This window comes from Vipera berus (assembly GCF_964194415.1).
Source record: "Vipera berus genome assembly, contig: HAP1_SCAFFOLD_27, whole genome shotgun sequence".
In the NCBI taxonomy this organism is placed as follows: Eukaryota; Metazoa; Chordata; class Lepidosauria; order Squamata; family Viperidae; genus Vipera; species Vipera berus.
In genome coordinates this window covers 236,991-262,620 of record NW_027673656.1, presented here as the reverse complement: position 1 = coordinate 262,620, position 25,630 = coordinate 236,991, and the positions used below count along the sequence as shown (strand labels likewise).

Sequence of the window (25,630 nt, the reverse complement as noted above, 5' to 3'; positions counted from 1 at the left end):
TTAGGAAGACACCTAATTTTTATAACGGCTTCATGAACGGCTGGTAGGTGAGAGCACTGGACAGCCTGCGGTTTTGTGGCATTTTATTTAGTCCTCTCCATAAAGCTATTCACACCCTAAATACTTCTTATTTTCCATTACAGCCCCTTCCCCCCCCCCAGAACACAGAAGTAGAGGGGAGAAACTTTATCCGTGGCAAGTTTGCAATATTAAGATGCACCAGTTTGGACTTGCAGACTGGACTAATTATTAAATGAAATGTCCATTTTTTTTAAAAAAAAAATTGAACCATGCCTAATGAACAATATAAAGCACACTGCATTTGGTTTCAAATATACTGCTCAAAAAAAAATAAAGGGAACACTTAAACAACACAACGTACTGTATTTAATAGTAGGATGTCTTATTTTCTGTTCCCTTAATTTTTTGAGCAGTATATAAATTATCGCAGGCTTTGCCCTGCTTTCTGCTTGTGATAACGTAGGAGCGTATACATCTGACAGTGGTTTGTTAAAAGAACTGTGGTTTAATATACAATGTGAAACCGACATCCAGGGAGCATGCAGAATACAGTTATAGTCAGTTATATTTAAACAGTTCAAACGAGTTAAAGATTCCAACTGCCATTCTCTCCCCACTCTTCCTCCTCCCCCTCCTCCTTCTCCCCCCCTCCTCCTCCTCCTCCTCCTCCTCCTCCCCACAAACCCCATTCCCTTCTAGCAGGGATGATGCGACCTCGTTGGGTAACAAAACGTCTGCAAGGGCCCTGCAGAAACCCCACTGCCACTCACTTCTCTGTCTGTTTCTTCATAAAATGAAAAACCCAGAAGTCTTTCCAGTTGTTCTTTCACCAGGTCTTTCTGTCTGCAATCCCGAAGTTTCACCCCATAGTATCTGTACAGTGAAATCTGAAGGTTGGGAGAAGAGTCAGTGAATCGTAGGGAGGTCCACCAGTGGGCCAGGAAAAGGAAATGGACAATGTGGGGTCAGCTACTCATCAAGGAGAGAAGCAACCTAGAACTAAGGAGGAATTTCCTGATAGTGAGAACAATAATCAGTGGAACGAGTTGCCTCCAGAAGTTCTAGGTGCTCCATCACTGGGCAGCCCTTGGCCCAGAATGGCATAGGGCTTCCTGCCTGAGCGGGGGGTTGGCCTAGATGACCTCCAAGGTCCCTCCCAATTCTGTTATTCTACTATTCATTTGTCTGACTAATCTCAAAGAAACGATGGAACAGAATCATTAAAGGAACGGTGTCAAAGGAGGGACAAAAGGAAACGCGAACGCCAAAAATGAAAATGATTCTTTAAATCCTTGGAACGAATCGAATGGTTGAATTATCCCGCGCCGAGTTGGCATTGTGCCTTGGACAATTGCGCCCCCCAAAGGGCAAAAGCTCCGCACGCTCACCTTCTCCTGAGACGAGAGATGGGAACTACTTTCTGGGATTGCAGACTTCTGGTGGAGGGAGGGAAATCCATCCACTTTCCTCCTGGACATTCTGGGGTGTGCAGAAACCTGTTTAGGCAACAAGAATAAAGAAATTGTGGCCAAGCGAAGGAGCAGAGGACGGAACGGGGCTTTTCGGTCGCTGTCTCCAAGGAAAGCGTCGCTTTCCATTCTGCATCAGGAGACCTCTCACAATTTACTTGGCTTTCCTAGCTGGGACAGACACCAGGCACCTAAGAGGGACCATCCCGGGCTGGATCAGCTGGAGCTGAGGTAGCTTTGGAGAGGAGCGGCTGGAAAAGCTCTGCCACCAATTGTGAGGACAGTTGTCCAGACGAAGACCCTAGATTTGCTTCCTCTGCCTGGAAGGACAAGTAAACAACCCGTCTCCAGATGTTGCTGGCCCTCGATTTACAACCATTTATTTAGTAACCGTTCGGAGTTCTAAGCAATAATTTACAACTGCAAAAAAATGACTTCTGGCCGTTTTTCGCACTTATGACCATTGTGCGGTCATGTAATCAAAATTCGGAGGCTTGGCAACTGACGTGTCCTTGTGACAGTTGCAGCGTCCCGGGTCACGTGATCCCCTTCTGCAACTTCCTGACAAGCAAAGTCAAGGGAGAAGCCAGAGTCCCTTCACAACCGTGTTCCTAAGTTAACATTTGCAGTGATTCAGGTAACGGCAGTGGCAGGAGAGGTCGCAAATGGGAACAAAGCTCATTTACAAAATGTCTTGCTCAGCAACATAAAATATGGGCTTAGCTGAGGTTGTAGGTCAAGGACCAGCTGTCCAACTCCCAGACTCCCTCCCCCCTGGCTGGTTGGCTGGGCGTGCAGGACCTGAGGTTGCAGTTTAGCAAACGGAAGAGAATCTTTGTAGCTCAGGGTTGAACTGTGGAGCACCTGCTGCTCTCTGAGCTTTGCAAATGTTTCATGGCCAAACAAGGTAACATCCCCAGTGCTAGAAGGGTGGGTGGGTGGTTATGGGGAGGAGGAGGAGGAGGAGGAGGCCTTAGTGCTCTCAGAGCGTGGTTGTTTTCGTGCAGAGTTTTCCCACGAGGAAGAGCATCAGTGCTACAATGGAGTGGGAGAGAAGGAGGGGAGGAAGGAGAGGACGGAGGAGGGAAGAGGAAGGAAAGAGGTGGGAGGAAGATGGTGGGGAATCAGGAGGACCACGGGGTCCTTGGTGCTCTCTGCGCATGGCTCTTTTCTTGCAGTGTGGCCTTACTGAGGCACTATAAAGTGGCATTTAACCCTTCACATGATCTTGATTCTAATACATTCTTCTACATTGGTCTCATAGATTGTATGAGATGGATGGATCATGCCCTCCCCTCTGTTCTATTGGCTTTTTGGAGCATCTCCAGGTCCTACGGAGGAGGCGAGAAAGGAAGGTCAAGAAGAAGCAAGGCCAAAGGCTGGACTGAAACCTACCTTAGCCATTTTGGGGATGTTATTGTAAAATACTCCTGATCCCGAACCGATGATGTCCTCTGTTAGCCACTTGACGGCATTCCCCTTTTTGTTTTTGGGCTTCATCTCCATCTCTTTAGCTTTGTAGGGAGGGGGGGAAGCACAAGGTCAGATTTTGTCATTCAGAACTGCTGCACGTCCTTCGCCTGACTGCTGGTTCAGTCGTTCCAACCGAAGGGAAAATGTGGAGCTCAGGGCTGAACTGGGGGGTTCCTGGGGCTCTCTGAGCTTGGTGGTTTTCTGGCAGACGTTTCACGGCCCAACTAGGTAACATCATCAGTGATGACCATCAATACGGAGAGGGCAAAACGCTTGTAAAGAAACAGAGAAAAGCTTCTAGTACTGACGATGTTACCTAGCTGGGTCAGAAAACATCCACAGGAAAACAAAGCTCAGAAAGCACCAAGCACCCCCTTCGCTTCTTGGGCAGTTTCCTCCCTGGCACGAACCTCGGCCCGCTCGGAAAGGGCCTTGGAGGTCTTCTAGTTCATCCCCCTGATTGACAGGAGAGCTCTTTGATACCATTTCAGATAAATGATTTTATTCTCTTTATTTTATTCTATCTTCTCTTCTCTTCCATTCCATTCCATATTTTCTATTCTATTCTATTCTATTCTATTCTATTCTATTCTATTCTATTCTATTCTATTCTATTCTATTCTATTCTATTCTATTCTATTCTATTCTATTCTATTCTATTCTATTCTATTCTATTCTATTCTATTCTATTCTATTCCATTCCATTCCATTCCATCCCATCCCATCCCATCCCATCCCATCCCATCCCATCCCATCCCATCCCATCCCATCCTCTTACTGGTCTTCTTCTCCTTCCTCTATCCTTCCCAGCACTGCAGGCTTCCCAGAGAGGGAGGTCACCCCAGCTACTACCTCCAGAGTCCCTCTCTTCCTCCCTCCCGTCTGTTACCTGGAAGGGGTGCTGGAGAAGGAAGCCCAGACCTTCATGGAGAACCTCCAGAGGTTCTCCACTCTCGGGCGTGATACATGAGCTGAGGAACAAGAGCAGAGATGCCGAGCATCAGCAGAGCAAAGGAAAAGAACGTTCCTGGGAGCTTCTACTAAGAGAAATGCCCATGGAGGTTCTCCGCCATCCAGGTCATGGTTGTCCCAAAGTCCAGGCAACTGGACTTTCCTGTCTTCCTTTGAAGACGTTTCTCCTCTCCTCCAGGAAGCTTCTTCCGCTCTGAGCGGAGGGTGGGGAAGGGGAGGATTTATACTCCTTGCCTTCCTTCAGAGAGTCCTGGAGGACACCCAGAGGTTTCTCCGTGTCCTCAGGGTCACCGGAGGGGTGCAAAGGGCCGCCAAGGCACGCAGGGCAGAGAACATCCTGTAGCCAAGAATGCATGCCCATTTTTCAGACTTATGACCGTTAAAGCATCCCCACGGTCGTGCGGTCCAAATCTGGGCGCTTGGCAGTTCATATTTGCGGTGGTCGCAGTGTCCCAGGCTCAGGTGATCGTCTTTCGCAACCTTCTGACGAGCAAAGTCAGAGGGGGAGCCAAATTCACTTAACAACTGTGGCAAGGAAGGTCGTAAAATGGGGCAAAACTCACTGAACAACCATCTTACTTAGCAACAGAAATTTGGGGCTAAGTTGTGGTTGTAAGTCGAGGACTCCCTGTAGAGGGAAACCACGAAAAGATCTGGTTCATCCTAAATATATGACCACGGCATTGGCTTAAGGACTGCTGCATTCACTTAGTGACCGCTGGAGGGTCCATTATGGTCAGATGTGGAGGCTACTGTATGGCAAAAGTTAGTGTAAATGATAGTTGGAAGTGTACAAAACTGCCTACAATGCAAAATGGAAATAGAATTTGGGATAATAATAATAATAATAATAATAATAATAATAATAATAATAATAATAATAATAACAACAACAACAACAACAACAACAACAACAACAACAAAACAACAACTATTATTATTATTATTATTATTATTATTATTATTTATTATTATTATTATTATTTAATTTCTATACCGCCCTTTTCTCGAAGGACTCAGGGCGGTATACAGGGAAATAAATACAATAAAAATACAGTGTACAAAAGTTAAGGGAGAATTAAATATTGAAGCCCAATTACAGTAAAAATTAATTAAAATTAATATTAAAATACCCCAAACCCATCAGACCAGGCCGGCCTGTTCAAATAAATAAGTTTTTAGGTCACGGGGGAAGGAGCGAAGGTCAGGAGCCATCCGGAGCTCCACCGGTAGACGGTTCCAAAGGTCTGGTGCGCCCACCGAGAAGGCCCTCCCCCCGGGGGTCGCCAGTCGACACTCTCTGACCGACGGGATCCTGAGGAGGCTCCTTCCTCCCTTCCTTCCTTCCTTCCTTCCTTCCTTCCTCCCTCCCTCCCTCCCTCCATCCAGAAGTCATTCCACTGATTGAGAGAATAAGAGGAGACCTGGGAGGTCTTCTGGTCCAACCCCCGGCTCAGGCAGGAGAGCCTCCACCACTTGAGACAAATGACTGTCCAGCCTCTTCCTCAAAGCCTCCAGTGACGGAGCCTCCATAACTTCTGGTGTCGCACAATAAAGCCCTCCTGAACCCTGGGCCACTTTCCTTGGCCTCCAGAAGGTGGAGGTGCACCACAACGTCTGCTCACCTCCGAGAAGAAAGCCATCCCGATGGTCTTCACCTTCGTGTCCGAGTGCCGCATGTATGCGTTGGCCTCTCGGTACATCATCTTCAGCTGGGCTGAAGATAATGTGAACAAGGTTCTGAAAGATCAAGTACGGAGAGATCAGACCAGATCTGCTGGTTAGTCAGAAGAATCACTATCTGAATTATGGATAAAGAGATGGAATGAATTACTCCATTTAGAGACTTTTTATGGCAGCTCACCCCCCTTTTCAACCCTGGGTGTTTCACAACCCTTCAAGAATAAAGAGAGTTTCGAAACACAAATCCAAACCAAGTTAAAAATAAGCAGCTGGATATTGAAAATGCTTCTGGATACTGAATGGGCTACAGAAGTCTGGATCTTGCAACGTTTAGACAAATGAATGCAAATCACTGCAAAGGTTAGTGGCTGTCTGACCCCCCCCCCCTTTGATTCCCTTCTCTCTCTTCCTCTCCCCCTCTCCCTCTTTCTTTCTCTTCCTTCCCTTCCCTCCCTTTCTCTCTCCCTCTTTCTCTCTCTGTCCACACATCTCTTCCTCTCTCCTTTCTTCCCTCTTCCTCTCTCTCTCCCCACCCTCTCCCTTTCACTCCCTCCCTCTCTTCTCTCTTTTCCTCCTACCCCTTCTACTCCCTCTTTCTCTTCCTCTCTCTCCCCCTCTCTGCTTGCCTCCCTCCCACCATCTCTCTCTCCTCTCTTTCTTTCTCCCCCTCCCTCTCCCCCTCCCTCTTTCTCTCTTCCTTTCTTTCTCTTTCAAAAACCATTACAAAATATGCATCTTCATATCAAATTCTCTATTGCTTTTCTTATTTAGAATTGTTACAAATAGAACAGAAAAGAAAGAAAAAGAGAAAAAACAAGAAAAGCAAACACCCCCAAACCATAATTAATTTCTGAGTTCCCATGGAGATATCTGCTACAGGGTGATCAATCAGAGAATTCTTGAAAACAAGAAAGTAATAAGGCACCGAGACATTGTTATATTCTTTGGATGAAATGCTCGACTGTTTCCTTCAAAGGGGCATTTGAGAGTTCTTTTCAAACTTTCCCTGGGACTCTGATCAGCCAAGACGTTTTGCCCGAACATTTTGGGCGTCTTCCACAGCATTGTCAAGAAAGCTGTTCAGAAAATGATAGGTGACAATGTATGAACTCGCTCCACCAAACAGAGGACCAATAACAGGTATAAAATCAAGAGCCGGTTCCACAATCGACACAGCTACCCAAAGAGACGACTTCATCAAGAGAGAAAATACCAGTTCTGCATTTATTGTATTGGCTGACGGGGTTTTCTTGATAGCCGACCTCAACTTTTCAAATTCTTTTCCCGTCTGAAGTGCCAGAAAACGGAGGGACCGGTCGTCTCAGGGCATCCACCAAAATCCCAACATCACAAGCCGCAGAGAGTCCTGGGACAGGCACCGCTCCACAAGCACAAGACACCTCCTGCTCGCTTCCTCCCTGCAGGGCCAGCTGGGACTGAAAGGCCGGACTGCAGACCCTCCTTACAGGCAGTGCGAAGAACAGCTAAAGCGTGCAAAGAGGGTTGAGGACCCTAAGTGGAGCCTAGGGAATTCTGGGAGTTGAAGTCCAGCTGCCCAGGAAGATTTCTTTTGTACTTTTTCTCATATCCTTTTTTTAAATCAATTTTTTATTTTATTCAAAACCTTAAAATACAAACTCCCCCCCCCCCCGAAAAAACCCCCCGAATAAAACCCCAAAGCTAAACAGAGCTACATTTAAAAAGTGCATAAAAAGAAAAGAGAAAAGAGACAGTTCTGGTGAGGAAACCAGGAGTCTCTCAACAGGGGAAAAATCCCTCCTGAGTCTGGAGGCCATTTTGGGGTTCCTGTAATGTATGTTTCTCCATATTGTTTACGGGAGAGACACTCTTTGTAGCCCTCATCTTCCTCGGAGCACACAAGACCCACAACCACGACAAGCTCCTGCCTCCCTGGGGGATTGTGGTTCTTCACAATGTCAGCTAGAGGGGGGGGACGGGATGTTGGCTGTGCCGAGGAAAGGGGCCTTTGGCAACTGATCCATGATGGGATGGATGGATTCTGGAATGGATGGATTCTGGAATAAATGGTTCAGACCCGGATGGGGGCCACCTCCACCTCTTCTGGCTGCTTTGCGACACCTGGGAACACCTTTTTGGGGGCATTGAAGAAGAAAAAAAGAATAAAAGATAACGGACTGGTAGGTTATTTTGTTAACCATAATAATAAGGCTTACTCTTAATGGGGGCTCCATCACTGGAAGAAATACCCACAACAAGAAAAGTCCTGCTTCCCTACGGAGCCAACTTTCTCTCTGTGTGTCTCTCTATCTATCTACACAACTATCTATGTAACTGACTTTGTAACTAACTGTCTAACCCACAGGTCTGCAACCTGCAGCTCCAGAGCCGCATGCGGCTCTTTCAGCCGTCTCCTGCGGCTCCCAGTCCTCTGCCATGTGCAGTCCAAAAAAAAAAAGTGGGATTAAAAAAGTTCAACCAATCAATTCAAATATGCAGGGCAGGTGCATATCTCGCCTTGGCTCCACTATTCAGTCAAACCCTGTTCTGCGCATGCGCGCATGTATGCGCATGCACACATATTTTTTGCGGCTCCCAGTTTTTCCTTTTGTGAGGGAACTGGTTCAAAGTGGCTCTTTCACTGTTTCAGGTTGCTGACCCCTGGTCTAACCAAAATATTTTCTGCAATTAGTTGGAGATTTTTCTGCAAAAGCTCCTTCAATTGGAGTGGGTCTTTTCCCAGCAACAGCCTTGAAATTTCTGTTTTGTTCCTGTCAATTATGCAGAACAGAGAGAAATTAGATTCCACAGATTTTTTTTCTTGGAAAAAAAGTAACTTCATGTATTTGTGTGTGTGCGTGTAAAAATCCCATTTTGCTATTTCTCCCATAACAACCAGCAGGTTCTTCTTGCAGGAAACAGTCTTCAACCATTTATTAGGTATATTAGAAATGCTCAGTGAAACTGACAGATCAGGAAACTTTCATGGACTTGAGGTTGGGAAGGGGAGATGGAGATGGAAAGGGAAGAAGCTACTTCAGGAATGGAGGCATCCATGGAGGCATCTAAAGGAACACTTCTGCCTCTTTCTCAATTCAAGGATGCACACAGGGACTGGGCATAGGGCAAATGGCATCCTCCTGAGGCTCCTGAGTACACATTGACTTTCCACCAATTGTTCTGCTTCCATGGGACTCTTCTGGAAATCTTCAGATTTGATGAATGGCACCTATTGACTAATGGGGAAGGAAAAGATAAGGAATGCCATTTGCTTAAGGCCCCTAGGAGGCTTCTCATGGCCAGGAGACTTAGCCAGCAATACCAAAAGCTTTTGAATGGATGGAATCAAGTCTCTGAGGGAAGGGCGCTGCAAAGACAGGGATGATTTTAGTGACTTCTCTTCATCTGGAGCAGCTTCCAATTTTACACATGTCTCCTTTTCCCAGATTTCTCCACCATGGCCAGGTGGGGGAAAGGGAAGTTCCTTTTCAGAAAATTAGACCATTCCCGAGAAGCCCAAGAGGAAGTAGCCTGTCTAAAAAGAGACCTTGAATGTGGTATTCAGAAGCTTCAATTGGACCATGGCAATTTTGGACCCTTTCAGCTGGGGTCACCAAATCAAAGCAAAGCTTTTCCTTATGAAGCAGAGAGAAGAGAGGCTTTTGATCTCTTCATATCTCCCAGCAGTTGACTGAGTTTATCCTATTCTTGTGTGAAAAATGAAACTGAGGGCTGTTCACTAAGATGAGCACTGCTATATGTTTTTTTTCTTTTCACCCCACAGCAAAGTCCTACCAGTCGTGAACCCACCAGTGGAATCCATGCTGCTGGATATCCATGCTGCTGGACATCTCTGTCCTACCTCAGATAGTCCTCTCAAGAAAGCAGAACTCTTGAAAGAGGCATTGTTTCAAAAGGAACTTTTATTGAGAGTCAGTGATAGCAGAAGAACAAAGCAAGATCTAATGTTTTCCTGCACAAAATGTTACATTAAAGCATCCCTCTCAAAATCCCACCCAAACATCCAATTTGGTTTTATCCACTGCTCAGATGTGAAGTTGTTATGGGAACCAAGGTGCTAAATGCAGATCCCAGGCACCATTCTCAGGGTTTCACTTCTATCTGGTCTCCTCCCATTGGAGTGGAGATAAGACAGATGGCCCAGAGCACATTCCTCTCCCGTTCACACCCTGAGACATCAAAGGGATGAGGAACAAAGCAGAGGAAACACTGACTAACCTCCCCCCTCCCAACAGCATAGCCAAACAGCCTCTCCCTTCCCGGTAAAATGACAGAACCCGAAAGTAAAAAGAAATAGAAAAGTTGAGGGGTCTGACACTCAGTCTTCCTTTGGATGGCTTCCACGGAGATAGAAGATGATAGTGGAGATTATAAAAGCTTGGTTCCTGCAGTTTCCATTTTACCTCTTTCCTACTCACTCTCTCACACAAACACATATAACTGCTCTCAGTAGGAATAATTGCTCCAATGATTTCTTAAAAAGTGTATGATCATTGGCAATTACTGAACAGCAAATTCCTCTGAACGACTTTCACAGTTCTCTTTACCTAGATTTATTGAGATGAAAGGAAAGGGAGTTATAAGAATTACAATCATTCAACCAATTCCTATTCTAAAACATGTAGATATGATTTTCTTTGAGTCCTACATATGTGTAAATAATATGTTCTTTCAAATAAAAGGAATTTTTTCCAATTCTTTAAATATCGTAATGGTGTTAAGTCTCATGGATTTACATTTATTCTGGCTGTAAGATGCCCTTTTGTATTCAGGTCTGGCCTCAGAATGATAATGTAGCACTTGGGGATGAAGATGCAGACTAGTAGACCAGCACTGGAGGCAAAGATGGAGAAGACCTGCACAGCCACCATAAATTTCCCTTTGGTGCTCAGGTAGGTGGGCACAAAGGTCACCCAGACACTGCAGAAGACCAGCATGCTGAAGGTGATTAGCTTGGCTTCATTGAAGGCTCCAGGCAGATTCCTGGCCAGGAAAGCCACCGTGAAGCAAATGGCAGCCAGGAAGCCCATGTAGCTGAGGGTGATGTAGAACATGACAACAGCACCTTTGTTGCATTGCAAGATGATCTCTCCAGGCTGGGAGTGGAGGTCCGAGTCAGGGAATGGGGGAGAAACTCCCAGCCAGATGGAGCTGATGATAATTTGGAGAGCAGAACCAGAAAGGATGATACAGTTGACCAAGCTCTTCCCTAACCACCTCTTCACTCGATTTCCTGGTTTTGTGGCCAGGAAAGCCAACACCACCATGATGGTTTTGGCCAAGAGAGAAGAAACGGCAACTGAGAAGATGATGCTGAAAACCGTCTGTCGGAGAAGGCAGGTGGCTTTCCTTGGTTGACCAATGAAGAGAAAAGGAGACAAGAAGCAAAGCAGGAGGGAGACCAGGAGGATGTAGGAGAGGTCCCGGTTGTTGGCTTTGACAAGGGGAGTTTCTCGGTATTTAATGAAGGTGATTAAAACAAGGCCTGTGTTTAGGAGCAAGAGTATGGCAAAATGGACCAGTATGATGCCCAAATGTTCTTCATAAGACAGGAATATTATAACTTTGGGGATACATTGGACTCTGTCCTCATTTGGATATTTATCATCCAGACACTTGGTGCACTTTTCTGTATCTGAAAAACTCAAAAGCCAATATTCATTTAATATTATATCCTTTTATCTTTCAAAAAAGATATTTTTGGTAAAACAACTGATAGCAGGGTCACTTTCCTAGATGTGTTTCTTAACAATTTCACCAAAAGAAGTAATTTTCCCTGACATTGGTAAAACTTGGCAAATCTGCCTTAGTCTTCCCTTTAGATAAGAAATTTTGTATTTAGAAAATAAACAGGAGTACAGTTAAGCTTCAATACGTCTTTCAACATGTACTTTCATGAAAATGCTCTGGATAAATCCATTTCCACAAGGCCTTCTTTCCCTATGGTGTCACCCACCTTCCTGAGTGGAGATGGTCCCCTCTGGACAAGGAACACAGTCGTAGCAGCAAATTGGCTCTCCTTCTCTAACCCGTTTGACAAATCCAGGATGATAATTTTCCACACATTTGGACTGAGGCAGAGACTAAACAGAAACAAATAGGAATAGCCAAGTAGCTTAGGTAAATATGAAGTCTCTGACTAGTTCCAAATGGTTATAGGAGATATAACTACTGGTAGATTCTTTATTTATTAACTGCTTCTGGCATGTCACATTTCAAGAAAGGACTGGAGGGATAGAATTTAAAAATGGTTCAATTATTAAGTATAACCAGTTAACTCCTCATCATAACCCTATTCAGTCCTCCATTCTTCATATACTCATGATTGTAAAATATGATGATGTATTCCTATTAAATTTTCTCTTTGAAAGTAGTACAATGTCCTAGTTAAGATAAGAAGAATAAATTCCTTTCAAATTGGAGCTGTCCAATTGAAATCAGGTTTTTTTTACTGATTTGTATATTTATTTGTTCAAATCATATGCTGCCATGCTGGTGAATTAAGAATAAAATCGACTCTAGTTTTTAGAATTGTAGTGAGGTGAGATGGAGGCAAGGTTGTGAGAACGTGTCCCTCAAAAAGGGTAAATTAGGCATCTTTTGCTGCAGCATGTAGGACACAAGAATGAGCCCTGTGTCAGGAAGGGATATTTCTAAAGCCCATCTAGTTATCCAAAACAAGGTCATTTCTGTAGAAGAACTTGAACTAGGTTACATCAAGTGGCATGGGGAAAAAAACCTAAATTTATTAATAGTTAAATATGGAGACTCCTTTTTCCCAAGGAGGCTGAAAGTAGCTAATTGTGTTCCAAGGGTTTTCAGAAGAAGAGTCCTCTTAAAAAGACAGAGGCTTTTATATTTGTAAGTTGTGTTTCTTTCATACTGCTCCTTATTACATTGGATATCAGGAAGGGCTTTCCTTTGGATCAAAATGTTTCACTACTTTTTCTGGGTCAGGGCAGTATACAAAATGAGACATCATACAAACAATACACTATTGTAAGCTGCTCAAAGTCATTCTGGACAGGGAGATGGGTGGCATATATATTTGGAGAAGCTGAATTCTAATTCTAAAGCTTATTTTCCACTGGGACCTCTATGACCTCCAGCCAGCCTTGAATAAACTTCATTGGATTCAATCCATACCTGAACTCAATCCATACCTGAACTCAGGTCAACAGAATTGCCTCCTTTGAAATTTCAGGCCAAGAAAGAAGCGATTCTGAAGCAATCAGCACTACATTCCCCAACACTTGATGGCTTCTCTCACCAGGTTATGGAGATAATAAATAACAGAGGAGACACAAAATGACCAAACAATTGTCCTGCTGGATCCCAGGTTGTCTGAATCAGAACATTGTTCCATATTATAGCATCTGAAGGACACTTTCTTAATACTACTGAAGCCTCCCAAGCAGCCTAAAAAATTCCCCCATCACACTGACTAGGTTTACTCAACTTGAAATGGTTCCTGAGGCTCTGGAAAACAGAAAAGGCACCAATATTTCACCTACGGTACCTTGTTGAGCAACTTTAGCTGTAAAAGAGCATCTTGATTGACAGTAAATCTTTGTCTTTCAAAACTCCCCAGTTGTTCTATGATGAAATCCATCTTGGGGAGAAACACCCAGCTTGTGATTCCCAGATCTGCTGCTACATTTCCATTTTGGTCCAAGTACAGTATCTCCTGAGAAAAATTGCAAAACTCCTCTTTCGACAGAAAGGTATGAAACTAAAATGGAAAGATCCAGAAATTTTGAAAACAGAAAACTTGGTTCTTTATCCCACATGGTCTTTTCACATTTGAAAAGTTGTTTAATTTGTAAGCATTCTTAGTTGGGACATGACTTGCCACTATTTTCAAAAAAAATTAAAAAAATATTCAGGAAAAAATGTCAATCATACAATATACAGTAATTGACAAAAAATGTCAATTATATGGAATTTTCTATAGTAGTCAAAAACAATAAAACCCCACAAACCTATAAAGATTATTCATAAGCAAAGTGAATACTAGTAAGCATGGATTTTTCCAAGTTTCTCTTAGGTAAACAGACAGGCTCAGAAGAGCTAATTTTACTTTATTGTAAGAAATATTACAGAATACTGGAAGTCTGAAAGTATAAATCTCCCACCAACTCTCCTTTCACCCTGAAAAGTTAGGCAGGATCCTTTCTGAGTTACTTTGTCTTCTCTCCCTCTTGTCTGATCATTTCTAGTGAGCATCTCTTCCCCCTTTCCCAAGGTCATTCCCACATGTCATTAGACTTTGTTAATAGATTGTGGGAATGCTTTGATATAAATTGATTTCATATTAACAAATTTGTTCATGAACTCATCACTAGAAACCTAGTTAAATGAGAATTGGATGGTGTGGTAATTAAATGGCAAAAGACTGTCTTAAAAATTGAACTCAAATTTTAATTTTCCTCATAGAACTGGAGAGATACAAACATCTTCATAAAGTCATCACGAGAAACCTAGTTAAGTGGTGTGATAATTAAGTGGGAAAAACTATTTTAATAATTGAACTTGAATATTTTTTGATATTACTCATAGAACTGGTCAGATATGAATTGATCATTTAGTCTTCAATATATTTATTAATAAAGGCAGATAGAATTGATAAATGATTTTTATGATGCATGATTTATACTAATTCTAAAATAAAACTATTCATATCACTTTTAAAAGACTTCCAGTTTCTTAAAAAATATTTGATTTTGGAATAGAGAAATTAAAATCCAGTTGAAAAATATCTATTATTTATCAATTTGAATTTGACAAACTATGGTATCTGGTGTTAGAACAGACAGATGGGACCTAGTATATAGATCAATCATTAAGGTTTCATTTGTACTATTTTGATATTATTATGTATGTATAATAGTCACTGATTTTAATAAATTGGTGGTATCAACTAATTTATTAGATAACAAAATCATATAATCATATAATTATTGTTAATTTCATTAATGATGCACTGGAAGAAGACAGGAATATTTATGAAAATGACTTGTTGGAAATTTACAGTGAATTATAATGTAATTATGAGAAATTTATAGTGAAATTGTATAAAATCATGTACTGTTGGTATTTAAAATTGTCAAAGATATTTAAAGATATTTCAAATGTCCATTGGAAAAGCAATTTTAAAGAAGGTCCTTTTTACGATACATGGCTGACTTGTGACAAGGCAAAAATATATGGGGACCAGATTTATATTTCAATCGAGATGTTTCTTTAAAAAAACCTATCTAATGGGATCTAGAATTCTTTCCTTTTTGAGTATTGGATAAGGAATTGGAAAAAATGGAATTTTCTTATCATATATGCTGAGCGTAATGAAAATTTTATGTACTCCAAAATGGAAAGAGTCATCAATTCCCACATGCAACAATGGATGGAGAAACTGACGGATATGGCAAAGCTAATAACATTGATTAAGGAAAGAAATGTAAATAGCTTTGTTTCCACTTGGAAACCATTTCTGGACTCTGATAAAAAAGATAAAAATGATATTCTGACTTTGAGTTTTGTTGATTAAGTAGATAGCTGTTTATAGAAATGACTATTGCTTATTATTTCTATAAGGGACGCGGTGGCTCAGTGGGTTAGGACACTGAGCTGGTCGATCAGAAGGTCGGCAGTTTGGCGGGTTGAATCCTGAGTGCCGTGTAACAGAGTGAGCGCCTGTTACTCGTCCCAGCTTCTGCCAACCTAGCAGTTCGAAAGCACATAAAAATGCAAGTAGAAAAATAGGGACCACTACAGTGGGAAGGTAACAGCGTTCCATGTGCCTTTGGCGTCTAGTCATGCTGGCCACATGACCACGGAGACATCCTCGGCCAAGTGCTGGCTCTTCGGCTTCGAAACGGAGATGAGCACCGGCCTCTAGAGTTGGAAATGACTAGCACGCATGTGTGGGAGAACCTTTACCTTTACTATTATTTCTATGGATTACTGCCTTGTCGTGGCGAAGGGGCTTGCATAATTCAATGAAGCTATGAGCTATGCCGTGCAGGGCCACCCAAGACGGACAGGTCATAGCAGAGAGTTCTGACAAAACGTGATCCACTGGAGAAGGAAATGGCAACCCACTCCAGTATCTTTGCCATGAAAACCCTATGGACAGTACCAAAAGGCAAAACGATATGACGCTGGAAGATGAGCCCCTCAGGTCGGAAGGCGTCCAATATGCTACTGGGGAAGAGCAGAGGGCTAGTACTAGTAGCGCCAGAAAGAATGAAGCGACTGGGCCAAAGCCAAAAGGAGGCTCAGCTGTGGATGTGTCTGGTGGTGAAAGGAAAGTCCGATGCTGTAAAGATTTTTTCTCCATAGGAACCTGGAATGTAAGATCCATGAATCAAGGAAAGCTGGACGTGGTCAAACAAGAGATGACAAGGCTGAACATTGACATCTTAGGTATCAGTGAACTAAAATGGACAGGAATGGGTGAATTTAATTCAGATGACCATCAGGTATACTACTGCGGGCAAGAATCCCTCAGAAGAAATGGAGTAGCCTTCATAGTCAATAAAAGAGTAGGAAAAGCAATACTGGGATACAATCCTCAAAATGACAGAATGATCTCAGTTCGAATCCAAGGCAAACCATTCAATATTACAGTAGTCCAAGTCTATGCCCCAACCACCAGTGCTGAAGAGGATGAAATTGACCGGTTCTATGAAGCCCTACAGCACCTTATAGAACTAACACCCAAAAATGATGTCCTCATCATCATGGAGGATTGGAATGCTAAAGTAGGAAGCCAAAAGATAACTGGAATAACAGGCAAGTTTGGCCTTGGAGTACAAAATGAAGCAGGGCACAGGCTGATAGAATTTTGTCAAGAGAATACAATGGTCATAGCAAACACTCTTTTCCAACAACCCAAGAGACGGCTCTACACATGGACATCACCAGATGGTCAACACAGAAATCAGATTGACTATGTGCTCTGCAGCCAAAGATGGAGAAGCTCTATACAGTCAGTAAAAACAAGACCAGGAGCTGACTGTGGCTCAGACCATGAGCTTCTCATTGCAAAGTTTAGGCTTAAACTGAAGAAAGTAGGGAAAAGCACTAGGCCACTCAGGTATGAATTAAATCATATTCCTGCTGAATATACAGTAGAGGTGACAAATAGATTTAAGGAATTAGATTTGATAGACAGAGTGCCTGAAGAACTATGGACAGAGGTTCGCAACATTGTACAACAGGTAGCATCCAAAACCATCCCAAAGAAAAAGAAATGCAAGAAAGCAAAATGGCTATCTGAGGAAGCTTTGCAAATAGCTGAGGAAAGGAGGAAAGCGAAAGGCAAAGGAGAAAAAGAAAGATATGCCCAATTGAATGCAGAATTCCAGAGAATAGCTAGAAGAGATAAGAATGCCTTCTTAAATGAACAGTGCAAAGAAATAGAAGAAAACAATAGAATAGGGAGGACCAGAGATCTTTTCAAGAAAATTGGAGAGATGAAGGGAACGTTTAATGCAAAAATGGGCATGATAAAGGACCAAAACGGCAGGGACCTAACAGAGGCAGAAGAGCTTAAGAAGAGGTGGCAAAATTACACAGAAGAACTATACAAGAATGAGCTTAACATCCCTGATAATCACAATGAGGTGGTCACTGACCTCGAGCCAGACATCCTAGAATGTGAAGTGAAGTGAGCCTTAGAAAAGCTGAGCAACAACAAAGCTAGTGGAGGTGACAGTATCCCAGCTGAGCTATTCAAAATCTTAAAAGACGATGCAGTAAAAGTGCTACACTCAATTTGCCAGCAAATTTGGAAAACTCAACAGTGGCCACAGGATTGGAAAAGATCAGTTTACATTCCAATTCCAAAGAAAGGCAGTGCCAAAGAATGTTCAAACTATCGCACCATTGCACTCATTTCTCACGCTAGTAAAGTTATGCTTAAAATCCTACAAGCTAGACTCCAGCAGTATGTGGATCGAGAACTACCAGAAGTACAGGCAGGATTTCAAAGAGGCAGAGGAACCAGAGATCAAATTGCCAACATACGCTGGATCATGGAGAAAGCTAGAGAGTTCCAGAAAAACATCTACTTCTGCTTCATTGATTATGCTAAAGCCTCTGATTGTGTGGATCATAACAAACTGTGGCAAGTTCTTAAAGAGATGGGCGTACCAGACCATCTTATCTGTCTCTTGAGAAACCTATATGCGGGCCAAGAAGCAACAGTGAGAACTGGACACGGAACCACTGATTGGTTCAAAATTGGGAAAGGAGTCCGGCAAGGCTGTATACTGTCACCTTGCCTATTTAACTTATATGCAGAGCACATCATGAGAAAGGCAGGGCTAGATGAATCAAAAATTGGAATTAAGATTGCCGGAAGAAACATCAACAACCTAAGATATGCAGATGATACCACTCTAATGGCAGAAAGTGAAGAAGAACTAAAGAGCCTCTTGTTGCGGGTGAAGAAGGAGAGTGCAAAAGTTGGGTTGAAACTTAACATTAAGAAAACCAAGATCATGGCATCCGGCCCTCTCAATTCCTGGCAAATAGATGGGGAAGAAATGGAGATAGTGACAGATTTTATTTTCCTGGGCTCCAAGATCACTGCAGATGGAGACTGTAGCCAAGAAATTAAAAGACGCTTGCTCCTCGGGAGGAAAGCCATGACAAATCTAGACAGCACACTAAAAAGCAGAGACATCACCCTGTCAACAAAAGTGTGTATAGTCAAGACTATGGTCTTCCCAGTTGCAATGTATGGCAGTGAAAGTTGGACCATAAGAAAGGCTGAGCGCCAAAGAATTGAGGCCTTTGAGCTATGGTGCTGGAGAAGACTCCTGCGAGTCCCTTGGACTGCAAGGCGATCAAACCAGTCAGTCCTAGAGGAGATCAACACTGACTGCTCTTTAGAAGGCCAGATCCTGAAGCTGAAACTCAAATACTTTGGCCACCTAATGAGAAGGAAGGACTCACTGGAGAAGAGCCTAATGCTGGGAAAGATTGAGGGCAATAGAAGAAGGGGACGACAGAGAATGAGGTGGCTGGATGGAGTCACTGAAGCAGTAGGCGTGAGCTTAAATGGACTCCAGAAGATGGTAGAGGACAGGAAGGCCTGGAGGAACGTTGTCCATAGGGTCACGATGGGTCGGACACGACTTCGCAGCTAACAACAACAACATTATTTCTATATACAGTATCTGTTGTGATGTCCACTCTTTGGAACATTATCCCATGAGTGATTCAGTTGTCCAGAACTCTTGCCGTTTCTACCACAAAGAGGTTCAGATGGTTCCCCTCCACCTCCTTTGGATGCTTTTTTAAAAAGTAACTGACAGATTCTTGCCAGGATCCCATACCTGCCACGGCTGCAGCCTTGAACTCTCTTCGACCTCCTTGCTTCTCCTCCTCAATCTGGAGGAATATGCAGCTTTCAAGGTGTGGGCCAGAGTCTTAACAAAACTGTAATAATGTTCAGAACTTGGGATCCAGTTCCTGTACCATTTGTTTTGGGTTTCCAGTGGGGCTTCCTGGGTGCATCTTTTTCGGCCTTTGACAGAAAGGACATGTTTTGAAAGAGAATAACGGAAATAATGATCTTGAAACTGGGGTTCCACATAGAATTGGGGTTCAAAGACATCATCTTTTTGCCTTTCTTTCTTTTCCTGATAAGAAAATCTCCAACTGCTATGGACGTATTTGTAAAGTCTGTGCCTTGTAATTGTCAAATAACCCAGGACTGACATGATGCACACTTTCCCTTCAATGGGTCCTGGCAGACGCATAAGTGTTAAATGAAAAGGAAGAATTCTGTCAAAAATGGAAACATGTTCTAGGAAGTGGACAAAGACATTGACTTGTCTCCATTTAGAGAGGGCATCCTTGAGGCATGTTATGTGATCAGTTGTTGAGAATAGTTGTGATATAACAACACAAATTCCATTTTTGACAAGCACAGGAGTAAAAATCCTCATGAAATTCTCTCCCTTCTCTGTGTCTGACGCAAAGAGGCCAATCAGGGTCCATCTGAAATGGAGGAGGAGCTGGACAATTGCCGGGTACTGGATCCCTTGTTTGGGGAGCATCGGGTGGAAAAAAGGGAAATTGCTTTTATCACTCAGAGCCTCTGAAGCAGTTTCAATCCTGATCTAAAAAGGGCAATGAAGAATGCTGTGTTATACTGGGGGTCAGATCAAACCCATAATATTACCGTTTAGTAAATCCAATTTGGTTCTCATGAATATATTAGAATGTTTTATTGTTAATTAGCCTTTAAGCCATAACAAAATGCATAATGTAGAATACAGAACATTAATAAGTTCATGTATCAAAATAGAATGCAAGAAAAAAAAGAAAGATTGAAGAATGTAAATCATTTCTGTATCACCCCTACAATTTATCACAAACAGACCCACATATCTAGATGTCAACTGAACTGTTTTAGTCTAATAAGAGACAGTATTATATGTCATTTCTGAATTCTGACTGCACAGGAAATGTCAGGACCTACCCCAATTCACATCTTAGGAAATAAGGACTCTTGGGAGCCGAGTTGTCCAAAAGGAAAAAAAATTACTAAGGATAAGATTGGTTGTGGAGATATGAGACAGGATCTGGTCTTGAGTCACATTTCAAATCCATATAAGCATTCCCAGTTCAACCCACTCCTCTCAAAATTCCATTTGGTTAGGATCCCATCAATTTGGTTGTCAGGTCCTTCCGTGGGAAGAAAGAAACTTCGTGCATTCCTTTGTTGATTGCCTTCTTCCTACAGCCCCAACAGACAGATCACTCCCCCCCCCACTTTGTTCCCCCAGATCAAAGGTTCTTTGAAAGCAGCTACAGATAGACTGTGTAGAGAGTTTCCTCCTTTAAATTTCTGGGAGTCTACCTCTGTGAAGATCTGACCTGGAAAGTCAACACAACCCAGGTGGCTAGAAAGGCCCAACAGAGGCTTCATTTTCTTAGGGTCTTGCGGAAGAACAGGGTAGAACAACGGCTAATGACCCTCTTTTACCGGTCTACTATAGAGAGCGTCCTCTCGTATGGTATTGTGGTTTGGTATGCTGGTCTGACAGCCGCGGACAGGAAAGTATTACAGAGACAAACTCAGAAATTGGGGAGGGCCCATTTCCGACCGAGGAGGGGCTTCCTCCTCCTCTCTGGGCATAACCCGGCTTCGGGGAGACTTGGCTGTGAGCATCCTGGAGGAGAGAGAGAGTCTAACTGGCATGGAAAAGCAACACATGTGCTAAGCACATTGATTTGTGCTTCTTAGATTGTAAGCCGCCCTGAGTCTTCGGAGAAGGGCGGGATATAAATGGGAATAAAAAAAACAACACAGCTTGAACTTGGAGCCTCCCAGGATCAGGTCTCCAGGCCCTGAGAGCAGAATCTGAGGGATGTTCAAGTGGGAGAACTTTCCAGTTGTGGAACTGGGATATGGGCTGCCCTCTGTTCCTCACTGCCAGGATGGACCTGCCTGTCCCTTCAGTTCTCCCCTCTCCCTCAGCCCCTCCCCCCAGTTCTCCCTTCCAGGCTGTAGGAGCACAGCAGCCCCCCGCCCCGAGAAAGAAATATTTTGGGGAATATTAAAAGGCAGAATATTATATACACATACATTCTGTGCCCTTATCTATATGTCATAAATCACATTATCCAATTAGTTTTACATATGAGGTCTCACTTCCCATTCTGTATGCAGGTTTTTCTAATCTTCTCAAAATAGTTGTTAGAAAATTCCATCCCTTCAAGATTCAAAGCGAAGCAGTTTAAACAAAAGGCTGTCTCTTATATTGTCAGTGCAAAAACATGTCAATGTTTGACAGCTGGGAGGGACCTTGGAGGTCTTCTATCCAACCCCTGCCCAAGGAGTCCTTATCTCATCCTGGACTAATGGTTTTCCAATCTTTTCTTGAAAACCACCAGTGATGGAGCCACATTAAACTTATTATTGCTGTTAAGAAAATAATGTACCAGTCTGTTAACAAGAAAGAAGATTAATATTAATGCTGCTAACATTGAATGTTATTGCTTGACAATTAGCAGTCTTTAATATTAATCTTGTTGCTAAGTTTTATTAGTTGTTTTGTTTCTTGCTTATTATTTCATGATTATAAAAATATTCAATTTATGCTTCTTTTGCCCCAGCACAAGTAGCTGCCATGGGTGAGATCCCAAAACAACGTGAGCCCCAGTCGAACCCTATCACCATTGAGAACATACCCATCGGTCAATTGCCCAAGGCAGCTTTCCATGGAACAGCTTCCATCCAGTCCCAATGTGTGCTCACTGTGTGACAAACCACAATCCCCGAGTGGGGCAGGACGTTGACGTGGTTGTGGGGTTTGTCTGCTCCAAGGAAGATGAGGGCTATGTCAGAGGTTCAACCTGGATGAGTCTCCTTGGAGGAGTCGGACAAAGAGTGTCTCTGTTGTGATTCAGCATCAGCCTGTGGTTCTGGGAGCTGGGTCAGAAGATTCTGAAGAGGAGGAGGAGGAGGGGTTGGAGAGCCTTTGATGTCAGAGGGAGGTTCTGATGCACAGCAGGACTCTCAGGACCTCCCATCTTGTTCCTCCTCAGACTCAGCCATGTGAGCATGAGGGATTGGAAGAAGACAATCCACAGCTGGCTCTGTTCAGGGACACTAGGAGCTGGAAGCAATCTAGCAGAGCAGAACAAAGGAAGGCAATGAAGCAACTCGGGAGAAGGCAATGAGAAGCCACGCCTTGGGACTGCTGATAAAAGGGGAATGTGTGTGAGGTGCTGGTTGCTGAAGGAAACCGTTTCAAGATCTTCTGCTAGAGTCCTGGTCTGTTATTCTTGTTTAACTCTTGTTTAACCTTTTGGTTTTAGTCTTCTTTGAACTTTTCATTTAACTTTTGTTTGAACTCTTTGTAAATAAATTTGGTTGGGTTTTTTCCAGCCTGTTGATTATAAAAAGGGGTTGTCTCTGACATTCAAACAGGGCCAGTCGTAGGCTGGAACAGAACAGTTTGCCTTCAGCCTCCCACCCCTTATTATTATAATAGATGGATTAGTAAATTAAGTAATCAAGCAGGGGAGATAGTACATCAAAATGAAGGAAAAAATGGGTGATGTATGAATTCTATAAAAATCTTTATAAAGAGGATGAAATGATCACTGAGGAAAGAATATCACAATATCTTATGAAAGCAGACTTACCGAAGGTTTCAGAAGAATTTCAAAATATACTAAATAAAGATATAACAGTCCAGGAAATTATGGAAGCCATTAAAAAACAAAAAAGTAATAAAACACCTAGCCCTGATGGATTACCGTCTGAAATATATAAAAACCTCCAAGAACTTTTGGTCCCAACCTTATTGGATTTATTTAATGAGGTACTAAACACAGCAAAAACTCCAAACTCATGGAAAGAAGCAATCATCTCACTAATCCCTAAAGAAAACTCTGATTTTGTACTTTTGTAGTTTTAAGATATGCCCTGTTCACCGCCCTGAGTCCTTCGGGAGAAGGGCGGTATAAAAATTTAATTAAATAAAATAAATAAATAAAATAAATTTGACCTGCATTAAAAATTATAGGCCCATTTCTTTACTGAACATGGATTACAAGATTTTCACGACTAAAAATATATTTAGCTGAATTTTTCCATACTGACCAAAACAGCTTCTTGCCTAAAAGACAAATTAGACATAATGTCAGGATCATACTAGACATCTTAGAATATTATGAATTACACAGCGAAAAACAAGTGGCATTAATTTTTGTTGATGCTCAGAAAGCGTTTGATAATGTCAAATGGAATTTTATGTTGACTCAGCTCAAACATATGGAATTCGGGGGGAAATTTATAAATATGTTTAAAGCAATCTATTCCAAACAAGAGGCAAAAATGGAGAATTAACAAATAGCATTCAAATATAAAAAGGTACGAGACAAGACTGTCCACTATCTCCTTTATTATTCATTCTTTCTTTAGAAGCACTCACAAGAATAATCTGAAAAGATAAGCTGATTAAAGGATTAGAAATCAGAAATTAGACATTTAAATTACAGGCTTATGCAGACGATTTAGTTTTCATTCTGGAAGACCCCTTAGAATCTGGAACAAGATTATTACAGGTGCTGCAAAATTATGGAGATGTTGCGGGATTGAAAATTAATAAAGAAAAAAACTAAAATGTTAGTTAAAAATATGTCCAATTTACAAGAAACTGAGCTAGTAGAAAAAATTAATATTCAGACGTCCAACAGAGTAAGGTACTTGGGGATCCAACTGTCGTCAAGATGTATTACACTCAAAAGAGAAAATTATGACAAGTTAATGGACCAAATTACAGCAGACCTAGATAGATGGAAAAACTTGCAGCTCTCCTTTATGGGGAGAATAGCGACAATCAAGATGAATATACTTCCCAAATCACTCTTTTTATTCCAATGTGTACCAATTAAATTAGGTAAAGATTTTTTTTTGAAAATTTAAACAGAATTACATCCAAATTTATCTAGCAAGGTAGAAAACCAAGAATCAAGTTAAAATTATTACAGGATGCAAAGGAAAGAGGAGGGCTCGGTCTCCCGAATTGGGAAAAATATTATCAAGCAGCAATAGCGTTATGGATAAAGGATTGGATACACTTAAGGAACAGAAGACTACTAGCATTAGAAGTTCATGACATGCAAATTGGGTGGCATACTATAATGTGGGACAGAAAATGTAAGGCTCATCGGTACTTCCAGAATCATCAAATTAGACAGGCACTATTAGACGTGTAGGGATGCGGTGGCTCACAGGGTTAGGATGCTGAGCTTGTTGATCATAAGATGTTGAACCCCGAGTGCCACATAGCAGAGTGAGCGCCTGTTACTTGTCCCAGCTTCTGCCAACCTAGCAGTTCGAAAGCACGTACAAATGCAAGTAGAAAAATAGGGACCACTACGGTGGGAAGGTAACAGCGTTCTGTGCCCCTTTGGCATCTAGTCATGCCGGCCACATGACCATGGAGACGTCCTCAGACAAACGCTGGCTCTTCGGCTTTGAAACGGAGATGAGCACCAGCCCCTAGAGTTGGAAATGACTAGCACGCATGTGCGGGGGAACCTTTACCTTTACCTTTTAATAGACGTGTGGATAAAAATTAAAAAAATTGATTATATAGAAATCCCCAATTGGCTATCCATATTAGAGATTTTCATGCACCCCAAATTCATAAATTTAGGAAGTGTAATTACATATAAAGATCTCTTGTGCATGTTTATAGTAAAAAATTCTTTCATTTGTTTTTTACATTCTTCCACATTTTCCTCATATCTAAACAAATTTTCATTTAACCTCCAAGATCTTCTGTCTCCCTTCCCCTGGTCCAATTCCATCCATACTGGACTATGATCTGATAAAGTTCTTGGACATATCGTAATCTTCTTAACACTAGAAAAAAATCATTAGTAATTAGTACAAAATCAATCCTAGAAAAAGATTGATGTCTATCAGAAAAAAAGTAAAATCCCTTTCTTCCACGTTTCGTTCTCTCCAAACATCTCTCAGTTCCAAATCGTCTTTCATATCAAAAAAGGATTTAGGCAATCTAGTATGATTTGGAGTACTTTTAAAAGGTCCTTTTTTATCTTTCTGTGTGTCCAACACTCCATTCCAGTCTCCCATTAAAATACATGATTTATAATCCCACTGAGTTATTTTATTGTGTAAAAGTTTGTAAAATTCTCCTTGCTGTTGATTGGGTTCATATATTCCAATTAAAAGTATTTTCTTCCCTTCTATTAAAAGTTCAATTATAATATATCTTCCTTGTTTATCTGCTTCAATTAGGTTAGCTGTTAAATCCTTCTTCACATACGTAAATAACTACTCCGTTTTTCTTGTCTGGAGCAAATGCAGCAAATTGTATACCCAATCTGGAATTTATCAAATATTTTTGATCTGATACACGAATATGCGTTTCCTGCAAACATGTAACATCATTTTTAAATTAAACTCTCTTTTGCAGAGAGTTTAGACCATTAACATTCCATGTTAGAAA

At 42.0% G+C, this 25,630-nt stretch overlaps 1 protein-coding gene and 1 long non-coding RNA gene across 2 annotated transcripts in view; both read right to left on the bottom strand.

Annotated features, from left to right (window-relative positions):
• The window catches only part of LOC308679194 (vomeronasal type-2 receptor 26-like), a gene marked incomplete at both ends in the record, with an annotated part of 478,617 nt that overhangs the window by 261,807 nt on the left and 191,180 nt on the right, over positions 1 to 25,630 (bottom strand). The window lies entirely within an intron of this gene.
• On the bottom strand, positions 1,428 to 5,630 carry LOC308679196. Its single transcript, XR_014028720.1, has 3 exons — positions 5,561 to 5,630; positions 3,853 to 3,934; positions 1,428 to 1,517 (listed from the first exon to the last, which is right to left on the bottom strand). It is a non-coding gene; the product is annotated as an uncharacterized lncRNA (long non-coding RNA).